The sequence below is a fragment of the Cnephaeus nilssonii genome (genome assembly GCF_951640355.1).
Source record: "Cnephaeus nilssonii genome assembly, chromosome: 12".
NCBI classification, from domain to species: Eukaryota; Metazoa; Chordata; class Mammalia; order Chiroptera; family Vespertilionidae; genus Cnephaeus; species Cnephaeus nilssonii.
Genome location: NC_137083.1, coordinates 78583383 through 78603889, shown reverse-complemented (window position 1 = coordinate 78603889; position 20507 = coordinate 78583383).

Sequence of the window (20507 nt, the reverse complement as noted above, 5' to 3'; positions counted from 1 at the left end):
ACACCAAGTACAGTGATGTTTATGCAGGGCTGGGCAAGAGCAGGTTTACAGTTGTGAGTGTGCGAAACACAGAGTTTATTATTTTTTAATTTTTATGTATTGGTTTCAGAGAGAGGAAATGAGCGAGGAAGAGGAAGAGAGGAAGAGAAACATGGACTTGTTCCACTTACTGATGCGTTCATTGGTTGCTTCTTGTGTGTGCCCTGACCAGAGATCAAACCAGCCCCTTTGGCGGATAGGGACGATGCTCTCAACAACGAGCCCCCGGCCAGGGCTGCAGAGTTTCTTCCTGTGTGATTACTTATTCACAGTGATTGTGTTACCTGTTACTATCATTAACCCACTTTGCCCATCCCTGTATGTGTGGCAGCCAGTCTGAGAGAAAGCTGCATTCCTGTATCTACGTCTCAGAGTGGTCGGGGCTGCAGGCTCATCAATGACGGTCTCTGGTCCAGCTGGGAGCTCCAGGGAACGGATGAGAGAGAAGGGAAGATGAGGGGTCAGAGAAGATGGGACATCCCGGAGCAGAGGAGCCAACAACCCCTCCCATGGCAACAGCACTTACTCCACATGCACCGTGCCACGTCCTACCCACCAAGGGCTGCCCTTGAGAAAGTGATGAGCCCACATTCCGGAAAGACTCCCTTCCGGTGTCTGATCACGGATTCGCTTTACTGCGGGGAGGGAGGGAGGGGCTGTTAGAGGCTCATGCACCTGCTGGGTCCTCCACTCCACACCACGCTCAGAGGGTCAGGTGACTTGGCCCAAATCAAAGCGCCAGGCAGCACCCCTTCCGACTGCGATGCCACGTCACATTGTCTTAAATGCCACCAGACCGGCAGCATGTGGCCTTTCGCTGTGGCAGACGCACCCAAACCCACCGTTTACACTGAAGGACTGAACCTGTAGTGGTGACATTCCAGGCAACATGCAGAAGCTCAGCTCACATCAGAGTGCAAATCCTTCCGAATCCTTTCTTTCAAATACGCTTCAGACTGACTTTTATTCTAATGAAAAGCCAAGTGCCCCAACCAGTGATATAATTCAAAACGCTCATCTAATGACATCGCCTGGAGCATGCCCACGCTCCCATCACTGTCCTGGGCCTGAAGGCCTGTAGCACAGAGCCGGGCTGGTGCAGGAGGGGACCCGGGCGGCACTGGTCCAGCAGGAACGCGACCAGGAATAGCCATTGGGCAACGTGACGGCACAGCTAAGCCCTGGCCCACCGAGCAGAGGCCGTTCACACTTACTGAAGGGTTAAAGCATGTCGTCTCCTATGAAATTGATCGATTGGGCCATTGAACTGGATGAAGAATTCCCGCCTTAAGCTCTGGGGTGTGGCCTGGGGCCTCACTGACCGCTGTCACTCGGTGAAAGGAGACAGTCTGGCAGGCAAGCCCAGCGGCAGACTCAGCAGCCTCCCAGGGAACGTGCACAGGCGGGCACTCCGCACAGCGCGGTGAGGGGACACGTGAGGCTCGCCGGCAAACACGCAGCATGTCAGGGTTTTCTAAGGCTCTTCGCTATAAAAACTAGATCCCTGAGCCCACACAGCCGTGCTTCAGAGTGAATAGAGCCATCAGGGTCGAGCCAGGAATCTGTGTTTTTTAGAGTAAATATACACTGAGTGGCCAGATTATTGTGATCTCTGAACGCATAATTGGCCACTCAGTGTATATCCTATATATTAAAAGGCTAATATGCAAATTGTCCCCTTGACCAGGAGTTCCACCAGCAGGCAGGCCAGCCAACTACCCATGTCCCCTCCCCCTGGCCAGGCTGGCAGGACCCCACCCATGCACGAATTCATGCACCGGGCCTCTAATACACACACACACACACACACACACACACACACACACACACTGAGTGGCCAGATTATTATGCGTTCAGAGATCATAATAATCTGGCCACTCCGTGTATGTGTATGTAGCCGCCTTTCTGGTAGATGGAAGACACACACGGCTGTCTGTCTCGCCCACTATGAATACTAGTGAAAGGGCCACAGCTGGCACGTTTCTTTGCATTAGCAAGTGGGGGCACTGCCGAGTAATCCGCTCCCTGGGTGACTCCGCTGCAGAGCCTAGCTCAGGAGCCCCACTGCCCGACAGCACCAGCGCCCTGACCTCGGGAAGATCCCTTCTCCTACCTTCACGCGCCTTCCCCGCCCGAGGCTGCGGGCAGCTAACTTCCGCATGAAGCCTCCGTGTAGCCGAGGGGAATTGGTGTTTGCTACAACCACACGCCAATCACAGTAACATCCAAACCCTAAGATCCACCCTCCCGGCATCCAGCCCACAGAGCGCTCTGCTGTGGAGAGCTGAGAGCACGTGCCCATGAGGAACGCTCAGCTTGAGCGCACCCTCTGGGTGGCGGGTACCTCACTGTACTGGGGGTGTGAGGGGGTGGATTAATCACTCTTCAGGTCATTGTAGGAGCTCCCAGCAACAACTCCTATGCCCCTTTGTAAACGTAAAACATTACAAACTAAATCATTCCTTTGTGGGTGAAATTTACAAAGTGAAATTCTCAGACTCGTTTACTATTTCAGTTATTATAACAACTAGGAGAGCAGTCGCTTAAGGAAGGACAGGAAGCGGCCGCTCTCCAGCTTCGTGCGCAGTCACGTGCTGACCGTGGCTCCACGTGCTCAGGGCTGTGGAATCGGCCTTTGCCACACGTGGCCGCTCACGAATGACCGTGTAAAATTCTAATCACAAAGAGTTTTATACCATGCGGCTCAGTCTGCACATTGAGTCTGCTCTCTCCAGCCAAATCGGTACAGATGAGAATGGAAGCATCTTTGGATGATTTCAAGTCATAGAAATAAGAGACCAAAGTAATCCTACTGAATACCGCAAGGTCATAAAAATCATCGGCTCTCTCCAGACTTTGCTGCTGCTAATTGTGTATAAATCCTCAAGAGAAACTCAAACAGAGGCAGCGACAGGTCTCTCTCTCCCCACCACTGCCTCCTTCCCCCCTGTATCTGTTCTTGCTGGCTGGAGGCACTGGTGGAAGGGAGAAAACCTTGCCCTGGCACACAGTGACACCCTCTGGTCGTGGATTCCTAAGAAATGCTAAACCAAAGAGGGAGGCAGGGCTGCCCCTGTGCGTGCTGAGGGCACAGTCCCATGTTTGCGGCCAGACGAATGCCAGCCAGAGCTCAGAGCACCCAAGACCTACGCCCTGCCCCCAGAGGCACCCCAAGGCCACACTTCCTTCTCAACCCTCCCTGCAGGCTGTGCTTCTGACTCAGGTACGAATCTAATCCCCTGGCTTTCTCGCTTCTGTCCTTCAGTCAAAAGGCAGCCTGTCACCCCAAGCTTTCACAAAAGACCCTGGGATGTCATACGCTTTCCTGGTCCAACCCTAGTTTTCTCATTCTCTCACCTCAGCTCTGAGAGGGTGCGGCCACGTTGTAGATGCGGTATCGGGTCAGATGACCGTTCTCTGCACTCGGACCCCTGCTGGCGCCTGGTAAACACCGTCAATCAGTATTTTGGACTCAGGTCCCTTGTTTTGACCGTAGTGACCATCTGCACCTGGGCTCATTCTATCCCCTGTCCCTGTCCTGGCCAAGATCACTCACATTAATCACCTGCCTGAGTTACAGTTTCTAGTAATTATTTTAATTCATTATCTTCTCTCTCCCAGGAATAGCTACAGCTCAAATATTACCTTAAAACCCCACCAGACCTGCCCGGCCTCTGTCCTCAGTGGTTAAGCATTGACCCATGAACCAAGACATCGAGGTTTGATTCCCTGTCAGGGCACATGCCTGGGTTTCGGGCTTGATCCCCAGGGGGGCGTGCTGATCGACGATTCTCTCTCATCATTGATGTTTCTGTCTCTCCCTCTCCCTTCCTCTCTCTGAAATCAATAAAAACATATTTTTTAAAAATATCAGCCCTAGCTGGTTTGGCTCAGTGGACAGAGCGTCAGCCTGTGGACTGAAGGGTCCCAGGTTCGATTCCGGTCAAGGGCACATGCCTGGGTTGTGGGCTCGATCCCCAGTTGCGGGGGACGTGGAGGGGGCAGCCCATCAATGATTTCTCTCATCATTGATTTTTCTATGTCTCTCTCTCCCTCTCCTTTCCTCTCTGAAATCAATAAAAATATATATATTTTTTAAATCAGACCTAGCAGCCCCTTGCCTCTTAACCAGCATGGAGCTGTCTCCTCCTCCCACTGGTACACAGGACACAGGAGCAGCGGTCATAGGTCTGTTTCACATCAAAGCTGCGAAGGCCGCAAGCTTCATCCTACGAGTTCATAATCACGGGGTGGCCCCTGACCCCTAAAATAGTCGATTGTCCCCTGGCTGTTCCAAACCCCATCAGAATGACAGGGCCTTTCCTTCAAATCCAGGGTGTCAGCCTGTCCGTGTGACGGCTTCACAAGAATCAAAGATGCGCGTTCTGGGGAGAGAGGCGAGAGAGAGTCTCCGGCTCTGAGCCGCCCACGCGCTCTGGCCTGGAAGGCTCAGGGTGTGACCTCACCCACCCTTCTGCCCGCTGCCAGGTCCCCACACACCCTTCCTGTGGGGACAAACACAGACCTGGAGCCACGCAGTGAGATGCCCTTGGAAAGCAGCGTGTGGATAGACCCAGAGACACAGAAGCATCGAACAGACTATCCAGCCTTGGGGGTGGGGGGGTGGGGGAGAGACACCAACCAATGAACTCACATGTGCATGGCCCACGGACACAGACAATAGGGTGCTGAAGGCCTGGGGCGGGGGAGGGGCAGACTGGGAGTGGTCCATGGGGGGAAGGGGGGACATATGTAATACTTTCAACAATAAAAAATTTTTAAATAAAATTTTAAATAAATAAAAAATAAAGCAGTGTTTGGAAGCATGAAAGGAAGGGCAAGATGACGGCAAATAATGTTTGAGAGAAGAAAGGATACATAGGAGAAGCCGAAAGGAAAAAGGAGAATTAAAAAGATGAAAACACACCAACTGCTTAGGAACGTCACACCCGGAGCTCGGGGCTCCTTGCGGGCACGCGGGCTAGCGTGTCTCTGTACCGCCGACCCCACGCGGATCGCTGCCCATGGCAAGTCTCTCGTGGGCTTTCTGGCTGGGAGAGGAGAGGGGGTGACGAGCTGGTCTCCAGGCGCCTAAAGAGTTAAACTAAAACTCTGTCTGGTAGAGGCTCCGGCCCACGTGAATCTGTTCCTTCCCACTTCCTTCCCACCTGCTTGGCAACGTGGCTCCACGGACCCCTTACCTCTGAGGGACCGGCTCATGGAGGAGGGAGACAGGGCCCCAAGAGGGAGCCTGACAACCTCAGGAACCCCCCTCCAGAGGCAGCGGGGAGGCGCCCGACCACTCAGCCTCCCAGAGAGCAGAGCCCAGCGAGAAGAGGACACACGCCTGCCCCCGCGTCTGTGGTGCGGGCTCTGCCAGCAACAGTGAGCGCCAGCGCTGGGACCAGTGCGTTCTCCACCAGCAGCAGCCGGGCAGCACCCATGACTAAGCCTCTGCAGGAGCCTCAGAAGCTAGTGGTCTCCAATCAGCCCCCACCCAACCTCTCACAAGACCAAGGCTCCCGGGAACAAATGAAAGGAAGGCAGCAGCCCTGGCCCGTGTGCTCAGGCGGCCCGTGCACCACGCGGTCCCTGGCTGCATCCCAGTCAGGGCACTCACATGCCCAGGCTGCGGACTCCGGCCCCAGGAGGGGGCGTGCTTCTCTCTCATCAATATTTCTCTCTCTCTTTCTCTCTCTCTCTCTCTCTCTCTCTCTCGCGCGCGCGCTCTCTCGCTCTCTCTCTCTTCCTTTCCCTTCCTCTCTGAAATCAATAAAGACACTTATTTTTTTTAAGTAACGCTTTTATCTCTAAGACCAAGTTGAGGATTAGAGCTATGACGGGGCATCTGGTAACAAAATTCACGGTGTGAGCTGAGCGTTCTGGGGAGAGCTGTGGCTGTGACGGTCCGTCTCCCTCCCTGGTCGGCAGGCGTGAGCCAACGGCGGCGCTGCAGATATGGAGTGGGTAATCCTGGGGACTCGGCCTCAGCACTGCAGGTACAGACCCCAGCGCCAAGCCTTTCCACAGGTGCACACAGGGTTTGAGCCCCCGTGCCACTGCCAACGGTGAAAAAAGACGTTTTATTCTACGGAGTTGCCTTCAGAGGCGGAATTCAAAAAGGCAGCTTAAGGAGCCCAGCGACCCCTCTCCCCACCCAATGAAGGGAAACAATTTTTTGAACAGTCAGCTAAACCGTCTGGGGATTCAGCAAAGGAAAAACATTCGCTCAAGAAAAGTGACTAAGTCTCAGTAAGGACAGGGAATCGGTGGGATTAGATCCACCCCACGCCCACCCAGGCCTGTGTGTGTAACACAGATGCTCTGCCCGCCCCCCCTCCCCAAGGTGCAGCCGAGAGGACAGGATCCCAGGTCCAGTGTGATGGTGGGTCACTGCCACTTGTCCTGCGCCCAGCATCCAGGCCAGCGTGGCTGAAAGGCCTGCTCCTCCCCCTCCTAGCCCTGCCTGCAGGGCAGAGTGTCTACCCCAGGCCCCGACTGACCTGCCCCAGCTCATTCTCGCGGTTCCACATCAGGACAGGCCCGAAAGGCCAGGGCTACCGCCCACCCAGCGCTGCCCACTCAGCAGGGCATCTCCCTCAGCGGGCATCTCCCTCAGCGGGGCATCTCCCTCAGCGGGCATCTCCCTCAGCGGGCATCTCCCTCAGCGGGCATCTCCCTCGGCGGGCATCTCCAGGAGAGCACACTGGAAGGACAAGGGCCTGCACAGTCCAATCCAAAGACAGAGCTTGTCAGACTGGGTCTTACAAAATTAATTCATTAAGACAGACCCGTCCTGTCTACGAGAGGACGCTGCCGACGCAGAGCTGTGCCGGGTGGAAGAAAGGATGGGAAACAGCATGCGGGCAGCATCCACGCGAGAGGTGGAGTCCACATTAACATCAGAGGAAGTGGACTGTAAATTAAACATTTTACTAAAATTAAAGAGGCTATTTTATTCTTTTTATGTATTTTTATTAATTTCAGAGAGGAAGGGAGAGGGATGGAGAGATAGAAACATCATTGATGAGAGAGAATCATTGATTGGCTGTCTCCTGCACCCCCCACACTGGGGATTGAGCCCGAAACCTGGGCGAACCGTGACCTCCTGGTTCATAGGTTGAGCTCATCCACTTAGCCACAGGGGCCGGGCGAAAGAAGGCCATTTTATAGTGATGAGAGGGTCTATCCACCAGGAAATCGTAACCATTATAAACATATAGGACCTAACAAAAAAGCTGAAAAATACATAAAGCGGAAACTGACAGAACTGAAAGGAGAAGCAGACCACTCGCCAGCAGTGAAAGACGTCAGTGCGGCTTATGAGAATCGGTAGAACGTGCATGCTGTTTGCTGGATTCGCTCTAGGCTCACCGTGTGCGTGGCTTAGGTGCTGTGTGAGCCCTTAGGCTCCTCAGAGGAACGGGGGGCTGCAGAGAAGGCAGAGGGAGAGATGGGGTGAGGGATGGAGGACAGGGTGAAGAGGTCAGCTGCTTTAAGGTAACAACTGCTCTTTCTCACTCACATGAAGCAAACGCACTCATCACACGTGTCCTCGGCAGTGTCAGCACTATGGGAAAGAACACAGTTTCTCCGAGTGTGGGGATGCCAACAAAATGCAGGCTGCCCAGCAGTTAGCTTTCAATTCGGAATAAACAATGAATAGCCATTTAACATAGGATATCCAAAATATAGTATGGGACATACTTAAACTAAAAACTTATTTGTAGCCCTGGCCGGGTGGCTCAGTTGGTTAGCAGGGGTCCTCAAACTTTTTAAACAGGAGGCCAGTTCACTGTCCCTCAGATCGTTGGAGGGCCGGACTATAGTTTAAAAAAAACTATGAACAAATTCCTATGCACAATGCACATATCTTATTTTGAAGTAAAAAAACAAAACGGCAAAAACACCCGCATGTGGCTCGCGGGCCGTAGTTTGAGGACGCCTGGGTTAGAGTATCATCCCGATACACCAGGGCTGTGAGTTAGATCCCCAGTGAGGACACATGCAAGAAGTAGCTAATGAATGCGTAAGTAAGTGGAACAACAAATCTCTCTCTCTCTCTCTCTCTCTCTCTCTCTCTCTCAAATCAATCAATGAAAAAAGAACTTATTTGTTATTTATGTGAAATTCACATGTAACGAGGTGTCTGGACTTTTGCTAAATCTGGCAACCCTATCTGAGGGTCTATTCTATACAAGGGACAGCACTTAGCGTCGGAGGTGGATGGAGCCTGGGTGAGCCGGGGCGTAGCAAAGGGCTCTGACACGGCCCAGCAGTGACTGCAAATTTATGTGAAGAGAAAACCAAGGACTCGGGATGCAGTTGGCCCCTTGACCTTGTGAACAAAGTGTTGGGTGTCGGGAAAAAGGAGGTTATTGACTGCTCAGCAGAACTTGCAAAAGGAGCAGCTCACTCAAAAGGCTGGCATAACAGCGTTTTCTAAGCACCGGGGGAGGTAGGGAGGGCGTGGGGAGGCAGGCATGCCTTGAGGAGAACGTGCCCCTGAAGACCGGAGCGGGAAGACAGTCGCCTGTGAAAGATGGACATCATGCAGCATATTACACGAGTGAGTGCCCAGATAAAGTCAAGGAAGGCTTCTTGGAGGAGGAGGAACTGGTGCCAGACGTCAGAGGTGACAGAGGAAGAGTTACATTCACACAAAGGCCGTGAAAGGCACCGTGGTATCGCATTCCCACACTTTCAACACTTCTGACTCTGAGCAGCTCTCTCACGCGAGGCTCAGCCTGACCCCGTGCGGTCAGTGCACCTGCTCAGGCGGCAGGGCTGCGGGGACCGCGGTGAGGTGTCGCGTGGCACATGCGGAGGTCACCGTTCATGTCCCGGGGCACCGTCTGCAGCCACAGGGGCTCAGCAGGCCCAGGGAAGGGCTGACGTCGCAGTGGATGGCCAGGAGAAGGTTAGCACTGGGGCTAGAAAGCGTGGAACCTTCCGGAAGGGAAGTTAGCCATTCCTCCGCTCCAGGAACTTCTGGAATGAAGATGGCAGCTGTGCTGGGCAGGTCCATTGGCCCTGAGGCCCACTCGTCCTCTGCTCTCCGCAGGCAGAGGGAGTGTGACCATCCAGGCCACCGAGCGGCTCCCTCGCCCTCTGGCCTCCAGCTGGGCTCAGCCGCAGGGTCCCGGCGAGAGTCCAGAGGGGACATGGGTGAGGACAGGCCGCTGGCCCCCGGCCCCATCCCTGCAGGTGCTGCAACGCCACTGGGTCCTCCCACCGAAGGGCGCCGATTTCCTGAGGGCGCCCTGCCCTGAGGGACTGTGGGCGGGCCCAGTTCTAGCCCTTCCCTCACTGTGTCTCTGGGACCTAACGGGGTAGTGGCACCCCCCTCACAGCCTTATAAACAGCCCCGTTACTCAGCCATCCTCAGGTTACCCTGGAGCGGGACTCCCTCTTTCTTGTTGGAACCTGCCTGAGACAGCGCCCTCACCTGGACGCCTGGAGCTTCCCAGGAGCCTGGTGGGAGCTGCCCGCTCCCCGAGGCCCACCCATCTCTTCGTCCGGGAGCCCCCCTCCCCACCCCACCCCCACCCCCGCAGCCCGGCCATGGGACAGCAGTCCTCTGGTGGTGGGATTGATTGGAAGCCATTAATCCGGTTTTGTTTAGAGAATTCCAATAACACAATATACCGCATTACTTTTAATTAACAAAAGCAATTAGCACTCACTTAAAAGCTCTCCCATTTGTCAAAGAGCCGTTTTGCCTCAATCGCTAGGTGTGTTAACTAGGCCATTAACAGCTACTTAACGTGAAGGCCATGCTGCAGAGAGGGCCTGGAGTAAGGCTGCCCAGAGCGGAGGGTGCTCCTGCCTCCCGCTGAATAAGACGGCATCCTAGACGCATCCTGGGAGTCGGGTTAAGAGTAGAAAGCAGGCACACCTGAACTTGGTGCAGAAAGGCCAAATCCTTTCTGCACGTTTATACACTGCACCTGTGGGTACTGACTCTGCCTCCTGACCGAGTCTACCTCGGAGCCAGGACACCCTCGTGCCCTCCATTGCTAAGAGCGATGCCCCTTCTAAGCCACTGTGTCCCTGCTCAGGTGGATGGCAAAGGCGGTCCCTGTGGGAGGACGCCCAGTAAAACAGTCATTCCAGGGCGTCATAGCCAGACAGGCTAATGGAAGAGGCAGAATTCCCGTCAGCCCTGGGCACAGGACTAGAGAATACCTGGAATGAGAAGAGAGAAGCGAGGGCATTCTAGGCATCAAGAATAATATAAACAACGCCTCAGAAACTGGAACTGAAGCCACGTGGCCTTCCCACACCTCCAGCATGTGGGGATGCTGTGAGGTGGGGATCTAAGTGTGTCCTTGGCAGTGAGCTGTCCCCACAGAACGGCTTCCATGGGGAAGCTCTACCTTCATCCCCGCAGGCTGCTCCCGGGGCGTGGCAGGAGGCTGAGTGGAGCAGCAGTGAGAAGCGAAGTCTCCGGCCTCCAGGAAGCCCTGATGGCCACGCATGACCTTCTGGAAGGCACCTCCGCGCAGAGCCATGTCCAGGGAGTGGGAGAGCGATGGCACGTTGCCAGACATGAAGGTGTGGACTACCCTGTCCTTTGCGTGCCTCACATGTGGTCCGCATTGTTGAGCTGCTGCACCCCCGACGAGGCAAAGTGGCAGCTTTAAGGGCAGTTGCAGCGGCGGTTTTAGGGAAAGTGAGAACTTGCAGACGTCAGTACTTGGAAAGCACTCACTCTCCCAAGGATGAAAAATGAAATGAAAAATGTCTACCCAAGGGACTTCTACCCTTTCAGGGCCATGGCAATAAAAGGCTGATGTTTACTCGGGGGGAACTCACCAATAAGAAGTAAAATGAGAGGTGTTTTAAGATTTAAAGTCCAGAATTCAACAATTTCCTACTCTGAACGGCGGAACAAAGTCGACGCATTTCCATACCACTTACAATCCAAGGCCAGTTCAGTGACCCAGGAACATTTCACAGATAAAAGGGTAGGGGAGGAGGGAGTCACAGCCACATCTCAACAGCCGCCCAGCTCTCATCCTGCAAAGAGCTGACCTCACACCCCAGCTCATGCTCAGCTCCTAGGCTGACCACAGGGGTGGGTACCTACACCGAGGGGCCATCAGGAAATCTTCGGGAATGTTCGGAACAGAATTGTGGGGCAAACTAGACATTAGTGTGAGGACACCATGGATGTCAAACATTCTGAAATATACAGGACACACCAATCCAATGAGCGCTGCCCTCCCAAACTGCCAACGGCATCCCATTGAGAAACCAGGGTAGCAAATCGCACTCAACTAGGCTGTCATCTTGTGACCAGACCCTCTTCCTGCTGTTCGCTTCTACCTCAATAAAGTCAAAAGCTTTATCCCTAAAGGAGAAGAGGTAGAGGAAGCCGCCCGGCACAAAGGTCTTGCTCCAGAACACACTGTGGGATTCTTCTGGTCACCAAGGTCCACGGATCATAGCGGACTTTGGTGACCCCTGCTAACCTAAGCCCCATCCTCCAATGGAATTCAGGTCAGAGTTAGGCCAAATCAGCTCTTCCTAAACGTTCTAGATTATAAGGGTCTGGGATGTGCAGGCTAAAGAACATGGAGCTTCTTTTTGATGGGATGAAAATGACCTAAAATCAACTGTGGTGAGAATTGCACAGATTTGAGAATCTCCTAAAAACCACCCAACTGGACAGCTTGGATGGGTGAATTGTATGGTGTGTGTATTACAGCTCAATAACGCCGCTTTAAAAATGCAGAAGTTAAGACATTCTCAGGAAAACCCAAACTAACAGAGGTGGTTGCTATGAGACCTGCCCCATGAGGAAGAGTACAAAGACGGTCAGACTGAAACAAAAGAGCACGCACCTGGTCCACGGCTGTACGTACAAGCACAGTGTACTGCGGCCCAGCCCGCAGCCCTGCTGCTGACGCAGGAGCCCATGCTCCTGTCCCTCATGCCCACGCCCAGCACCCAGCACAGGCTCCAAGCCTGAGACTCTATTTAATGTAACACGCATGAGGCATGCAGACCAGCATGACTGCCCTGGATAACACATGCACCCGACTCGACATACCCACAAGGAATTCTTGGCAATCCGGCAGGTGAGTGAGAAAGCTGTTTATTAAACGGTATATTTGGGGCCAAAGTTCCCATAAATCGTAGGAACAGCCACCAGCTCTGATTACACCCATGGCCAGACCTAGACTGCATTTGACCTTGGCAGCCCTATCCCATCACTTCGAAGTGCCAAAGACATTTCCCACCTAAAGTCACCTAGAAGGCCAGGCGAGCGGCTCTCGAGGCCCGGGGAAGCTGGGGCTCCCCCAGCAGTGGCAATACAGGGCTTCCACTCACTGGTCGGGTCTGGTCAGGCAGCATCAGGCTGTGATGTGCCCAAGTCCAAAATGCAAGACCTACCCCTTGGTGGCTTTGAATGTCAGCACACGCAGCTCCTCCGATTCCCCGGCCTCCCTCACCCCATCCAAGCCGCTTCTCTGCTTCAGCTGTGGCCTCGGCAAGGGACTCCCAGCACAAACGTCTTGCTCCCGTCACTGTGGGCTTGGCACGCCTAGGCCTGCGCCCCTTCCTATGCGCCTCAGAGGCCCCAGGATGCTCGGGTCCCTGACTCTCCCACGTCCACACCTGGCGAACACACCAGAGGATACCCTTTCCCTGTGACAGCTGAGGGGCAGGTGACGGCCTGGAGGCCAGGGCAGAAGTCCCCAGGACAGGCTGACCGGGCAGGAAACCTCCTCTCCCCTCCCCTCAATTCCCTGATGGCCGTCCAAGGGCATCCGGTGGCGAGCTACGACACAGCTGGTGACTAAGTGTCCCCTCGAGCTCCGGTGTCCCCTCGAGTGCAGTCCCCGGTGACCTCCCTCTCTCCCTTCCCCTCCCGCCCGTTTCCGTCTCTCTGCCCGGCTAGCACCTCCCACAGCCCACCTGATTACTCCTCGCCTCAGTCCCCTGGCTTCCATTCTCCTGCCCTGAAATCCAGCACATCCTCTCTGCACCTCAGGCAGGGCACCTGCCCACGTAACCAAAGGAACAGACCTCAGCTCAGAGGCTGCCCCTGCGGCGCCCCCTGCTGGACAGCCACGCACACGTCTCAACCTCCCAGCTCTCAGGGGGAACCTGGCCCAGGCTCTGGCTCCTTTTCATGCACCAGCTCCTCCCACACAGCCGACAGCAGTTTGTCTGAAGTCCTTGGCTCGGACCCGGGGAAGCGGATGGCACTGACGTTCCCTTCCGGTCTCTGCAGCGAGAGGGAGGCAGCTCAGGACCCAGGCCTCCTGACACGCCCAGACCTGACAGTGCCCGCTCCCTCCGGGGCTGCCGCCTGGAAGGGCCCAGGTGGGCAGAGTCACGGCAAGCGGGCGTGGGCCTTGGGAAAGCGGGGTCCCGCCAGCCAGCGGTGGGCAGGACTGCGGAGGAAAAGAGGGGTTTGGGACTTGTATTCCCACCCTTCGTCTCACCCCACGCACGTCCACTCACAGGTCGCAGGGGAAAGAGGGCGTCACGCAGGTTGTTGAGTTTCCCCCAGCCCGAGAATACCTCCCACAGTCAAATAAAAGCTACTCTGTGAAAGAGTAGCAGATGGGTGAAGGTTGGAAACCAAGGAAGACAAGAATCACATTCTTCAAGGTCTTTGAAACAACGCTCTGCCAGGCACAGGGGCCCCGGCACCAGTGACACGCACCAGGGCACCGTGGTGGCCGACACTGCGCTGAGGCCTCTGGGCCAGCCCCTGTCCCCGGGATCCTGTGCACAGAGGCCTGGAGGCCAGCGGGAGGTGGGAAAGAAGAGGCCTGGGTGCAGTGGGCGGGGTGATCTGGGCCCCCTCACTGGGAAACGGAGACAGCGACATGAAGAAGTGTCACAGTCTGGGGTGGCAGCGCCTTCCCCCTGGCTAACCTCCACGGCAGGACAATGCCCGGTACGCTTGGCTGAGGTTAAAAGCAAACCTCACTGCACAGCGGATTCCTTTCCGGAAACCACCACCCTGCGTGTCGGTAGGAGTCTACCTACCTCCCAGGCATTGCGCTTACTGGTCCTGGGTCACGACCGTGGGGTTCTAACACCTGGTAGAGGTAGGCGGTACCGAGCAGCCCTGAACCCCACTCTGCTCTCCCACGCTGGCAGCCCCTCAGCACCCAGGCTCACGCAGGTTCAATAAATTAGGGTCCATGTTGCATGAAAATAGAAATGGAAAAAAAAGCTGGGGTAGCAACACTTATAGCGGATGAAATAGACTTTAAAACAAAGGCTATAACAAGAGACAATGAAGAACTTAGCAATTCTTTTATCTAAGGAAACTCAATATACTAATTCGAAAAAAGATATGCACCCTATATTCATTGCAGCATTATTACAACAGCCCAGATATGGAGGAACCTCAGTGTCCAGAGATGAATGGATAATGAAGAGATGGTACATCTATATGGTGGAATATGACTCTGCCATAGAAAAGAATGAAATCTTACATCTTCAGCAACATCGATGAACCTGAGTGAAATAAATCAAAGACAAATACCATATGATGTCACTTATGTGGAATCTAAAAAGCAAAATAAATGAACAAAAATCAACAACACAGAATCAGATACAAAGAACATTTTGACAGTTGCGGGAGCGGGAGGTTGGAAGACTGGGTGAAAAAGGTGAAGGGATTAAGAAGTACAGATTGCCCTGGCTGGTGCTGCTCAGTGGTTAGAGTGTTGACCTGAGCGTCCCAGGTTTGAGTCCCAGTCAAGGGCATGTACCTGAGTTGCCAGTTTGATCCCTGGCCCTGGTCAGGGCACGTGCAGGAGGCAATGAGTCGATTTTTCTCTCTCACATCAATGTCTCTCTCTCTCTCCCCCTCTCCCACTCCCTTTCCCTCCCTTCCTTCTACTCTGTCTGAAAAGCATTAGAAAAAAAATACCCTCAGGTGAGGGTTAACAAACAAAAAAAGAAGCACATATTGGTAATTACAGAAAGTCCCAGAGACATACAGCACATCATACTGAATATCCTATATAATAAAAGCCTAATGTGCAAATTGTCCCCTCGACTGGGAGTTCAACCAGGAGTTTGACCAGGGGGCGGGGCCAGCGGCGGTGGCAGCAGGAGGCCAGGGGAAGGGAGGCACCCCCGAACGGCAGCCACCAGGGACCCTACCCGTGCACAAATCCGTGCACTGGGCCTCTAGTAGTCAACAACACTAACAACTACATTGTTGGCAGATGGGCATGAGTTTATCGGGGGACCACAGTGTAAGCTACATGATGTCTAACCACTGGGCTGCACCCCTGAAGCTAATATGCTATTGCATGTCAACTGTAATAAACAGTAAAAAATTATTTCTAAATGCAGGTTCCCACCAAGCACTTGACACTGGGCAGGTGCTTCCCACTCTCCTGGGGCCTCCACGTATCCCTGGGGGTCAGGACCCCCCACTTCACTATGAGGAGATGGAGATTCTGGGACTTTAAATCCCCTGAGAGCAAGCTTCTAAGGGGCGCCCCGAGGTTCCAGAGCCGGCAGCTCCTGCAAAGTGTCACCGGGCAGCTTTGTGTCCAAAGAGCAAAGTGATGGAGACAGAGCCAAACCACAGGAGGGCGGGGCCTGCCCCTAATTGCTTCACATTATTGATAAAATACTCAGCAAGAAATACAACCTTAAAAGCTCCCAACCACAAGCAATAACTCAAACCGTGAACATTGTTGCCAAGTGCAAGGCTGGGGAGCTGCCGCTTTAAGGAGAATGGTTATAATTAGCAAACTGACGGAGTCCAGAGCTGCTGCTTGAAAGCAGATTTTCTCCTGCAAGACGAGCGGACCCAGGCCTGTGACCGCGACCAATTCCCCACGACTCGGGACAACGCCTTCCCGACCTGCAGCCCACCCGGGGCGCGCGGGCACTGGAGAGGGTGTCTGCCGGGACCGTGTCTGCCGGGACTCTCTGCCGGGACCGTGTCTGCCGGGACCGTGTCTGCCGGGACCATCTCTCCTTTCCTGGGAGGCAGCCCGGGAACTTCCGTGGGCACCGTTTCCCCGCTGTTGGGGGGCCGTCTCCACCTCGGCTGCAGGGGCACCGAGTGACCCAGGCCTGGCCAAACCCAACACCGAGTGCCTGAGTAGGATGACACAGAGCCCACCCCAGGTCCAATTTCGGGACATAACGTTGGAGTCCTCAGCCACGAGATTCTTCTGTGGGGTTGTTAGCAAAGGGCCCCAGCTATCAGCGGGACCCGCCCACTGCAGGTGGGACAGGAACACCCAGCCAAATCTAAACAACAAGTCTTCCAAGGAAGTAGACACCTTGAATGGATTTATTACGTGCGTCCCTGGATCCAGCCTGAATCTATCTCTGGAAGCTTCCGTGAAGTCGCCCCATGAATTACCTCTTTAGTTAAGGCGACTGAAGTGGAGTCCTGGGAGAAGTCCCCCATGCTGCGCCTTGCTTTATGGACAGTCCCGGTGAGCCGGGTGCAAATGCAGCTCCCAGTCCGGCTCTCACAGACCGGAACCAATGCACACGCAGGGCTGCACCGAATGCCTGACTCCACTCCTTCCCGCAGAGGCACAGTCCTCGGACCTTGCAGCAGGTGCAGCCAAGACCGGCGCGACGCCCGCAGGGACTTCCTGCCCAGGGCCCCGCCGCCAATCTCGCTCCGGGTGGATAAGCACGGTGCCAGGCTGACCGCCAGCAGTGGCTTCACGCAGACAGAGAGGGACGTGACGGAGGACAGCAGTGTCTGCTCCGTGCCCGTGAAGTCGCTCTGAACCTTTGGACGTACGTCCTGCCTCGTGGAGGCCTCATGGACACGGGTCGCAGCATCCGCTCTAGGACTCGCCCTGTGTTCGCCTCCAGAGTCATCGCTGCTGGGGAGTGTGTGACGGGACCAAGGCAAAGCGCTCCCGCTGGACAGGCCTGCACACGCCACCTGGGGGCCTGGAGCCCCTGGTCCTGGAATTGGCCTCGGTGCTGATCCCATTGGCTGACACACAGGCGTGGGGCCGAGGGCAGGACCTCACAGCTCTGCGCCACGTGCCCCTGGGGCTGTTGCTCATGGAGGTGGCTCTTCCCTGCAGGCGGCCTGCCTTGCTCCAGGGCCTGCGTGATCTGGAGAAGGCGCCTGGCGGGAAGGAAGGAGCCACGTGTGAGCTGGGCAGCTATTTCCCGGCCCCTTCGTGTCCCCGGGCACCGTGCTGGCCAGGCCTCCCGGGGCACCTGCTGAGGTGGAGTTCGTGCCAGAGGGGAGGGAGGGCGGGAGGCTGCTTGTGAACGAAAAACCGGACAGGAAGAGAGGCCGAGTATCCTCCCGAATGGCGACGCAGGCCCAGTGAGGTCTCCGCCAAGCCGGCGGGTGGCCTCGGAGCAAAGCTTGCCGCAGAGAGGGCTGAGCAGAAGTGGCCAAGGCCGGACACCTCCCCGAGCTCAGCGCGTGCCTGGCTGCCCGGGACAGCCAGCCTCACTTGGAAAGTGAGGTGGACCCTAAGGTGCTGACACCTGGACACCGTGAGCTGCCTACACACGTTGCAGCTGAACAAGATCTTTCTGGAAGGGAGACGTGTACGAGCAGCGCACTTCCCTGGGGCTGAGGCGCACGGGGCTTCCTGTGGGGGCGAGACTGCGTCCTGTCCCTGCGCTGGGCCCTGGGCTTGTGACTGGGCCATCTCCCTCCTCCTGCAGGACCCTGGGCCACCACCTCCCCTGGTCTCGGTGGCTCACCTGGTACTGTAGTTTCATTGTGTCACCCCAAAAGATGTGAGGTTCCTACTCCAGGAGCTGAGGATGCGTAGAAACAGGGTCTTTGCAGATGACACTGCACATAATGTGTGGTCACTAGAGGTCCCTCGGCCAAGCATTCCATTTCGACCACGGCCAGTGACCCGGCAGGGAGGCTGTCGGAGGGTCCCAGCATCTCGGGTGTGGCTGGTACAGGGCTCCCTCCGGAGCCCAGGGGATGCTGTGACCCGGAGGAGAGAGACAGGCAGACGCGGGTCCCTGCAGGCTGGCACTGGGCCGGATCTGGGCCTCGGCTCCGGAGCCTGAGCCCTGAACTCCTGCGCACTGGGAGCAGGTGGCTTGCTCAGGGCCAGCGGGACCTGCCAGCGCTCAGGAAGGAAGAGATGAGCCCAAGAGTATGGTTCTCGTGGGGTCCCGGGGCACGGCACCATTTTCAGGACCCACCCTGGGCTGCAGGCTTAAAGGTGAGCTGGGTTAATGTAATTCTTCCTTCCTAGGACCTGGGTGTGTGTATGGGAGGCAGAGCGGTCTAGTCCGATCCTGTGCCCTGTGCCCCCTCCCCCCTTGTCACTGCTGAGCCGGCGGTTGGTCCCATGTCCCTGAGGATGAGAAAGGACGCTGCTCCCATGGCCCCGCCCACAGCCTGCAGATGGTGGTCACAGTCACCTCCCAGCAATGCCTACAGAGGAGCTCCACCTGGGACCACGTCTAAACCCGGAAACTGTCATGAGCCCCAAAATCTCCTCTCTCTAAAAGCACAACTGCAAGTGCTCCGTTCCCATCCGGCGTCATTCACCTCCTTTTCTTTCTAGTAAAATCTGTTCCTCCCGCAAATGCTGGAGCGGTGTGACAGGTCCTTTTCTTCTCTCGGAGGTGAGTGTTCGTTCAGGCTGTGCTTACCCTGAAATAAGCACATTAGTCTGGCTTGAGGGCTCGGTGGTTGAGTGTCATCCTGTGCACCCAGAGGCTGCCAGTTCCATTCCCGGCCAGGGCACGAGCCTGGGGAGTGGGTTTGATTTTCACAGGTGATGCCTCTGTTTCTCTTTTTTAAATTTTATTTTTATTGATTTCAGAGAGGGAGAGGGAGAGAAACATCAATGATGAGAGAGAATTGTTGATTGGCTGCCTCCTACACTATCCACTGGGGATCGAACCCACAGCCCAGGCACATGCCCTGACCAGGAATCAAACTGCGACCTCCTGGTTCATAGGTCAACGCTCAACCACTGAGCCACACTGGCTGGGCTGATGTCTCTGTTTCCAACTCCTCTGTCCACTGCAGGAGTTTCCGAAAGCCTGGGCACCGTGACTCAATTACAGATTGCTCATTTGTTTTAAGATTAAGTGGCATTGCATTGCAATGCTTAGCTGGGCGGTACATGGAGCTCCACGGAGAAGTCTTGGGCACAGCAGTTGATTGATTGGTTTCAGTAGCCACTCAGGGTCATTGTTCACGTTCAATGTTCCTCAAAGTGTGGCCTAAGTGTGACCTCTGTCAGAATCACTTGAATCACTTGTTAAAAAAAAACAAAACGAATTATCTGATGCTTCCTCCAGACCCAGGGAATCAGAGCCTCTGAGGTGGGGACTGCAAATGTGCATGTTTTCAGCAGGTTTCTGGGGTCACTCACACACAAACACAGCAAAGCACGGCCTCCACCCCTCTGCGCAGCCCTGACCCCGCAGCCAGGTTCTGGTCCCAGCAGTCCCTCCAGGCCACCCGCCTTGGAGAGTGAAGAACAGGGGCTTAGATGGAGCAGATATGAAGTTAGAATATGCAGATGAAGGAGGTCTGGCTCTGCCTTGAATGTGCCATTTAATGTCTTACTTATTGATATTTTTCTTAGAGAGAGAGAGAGAGAGAGAGAGAGAGAGAGAGAGAGAGAGAGAGATTGGTTTGCTATTTCACTTATTTATGCACTCACTAGAGGACTGGTGCACAAAATTTGTGCACGGGACAGGGGGTGTCCCTCAGCCCAGCCTGGACCCTCTCCAATCTGGGACATCCCTCTCACAATCCAGGACTGCTGGCTCTCAACAGCTCACCTGCCTGCCTGCCTGCCTGATTGCCCCTAACTGCTTCTGCCTGCCAGCCTGATCACCCCCTAACCACTCCCCTGCCAGCTTGATCGATGCCTAACTGCTCCCCTGCCAGCCCAATTGCCCCTAACTGCTCTCCCCTGATGGCCTGGTAACCCTAACTCCCCTCCCCTGAAGGCCTGGTCACCCCTAACTGCCCTCCGCTGCAGGCCTAGTCACCCCCAAGTGTCCCCCCCTGCAGGCCTGGTCACCCCTAACTGCCCTCCCCTGCTGGCCTGGTTACCCCCAACTGCCCTCCCGTGCAGGCCTGGTCCCCCACAACTTCCCTCCCCTGCAGGCCTGATTGCCACTAACTGCCTTTTCCTGCCGACCTGGTCACCCCTAACTGCCCTCCGCTGCAGGCCTAGTCACCCCCAAGTGTCCCCCCCTGCAGGCCTGGTCCCCCCCCCCAACTTCCCTCCCCTGCAGGCCTGGTTGCCCCTAACTGCCTTCTCCTGCCGACCTGCTTGCCCCTAACTGCTCTCCCCTGCTGGCCTGGTTGCCCCCAACTGCCCTCCCCTGCTGGCCATATTTGACCACATGGGGGTGGCCACTTTGTGTGTTGGAGTGATGGTCAATTTGCATCTTACCTCTTTATTATATAGGATTGGTTGATTTTCATATGTGCCTTGACCAGGGGTTGAACCCACAATCTTGCCATATCAAGACGA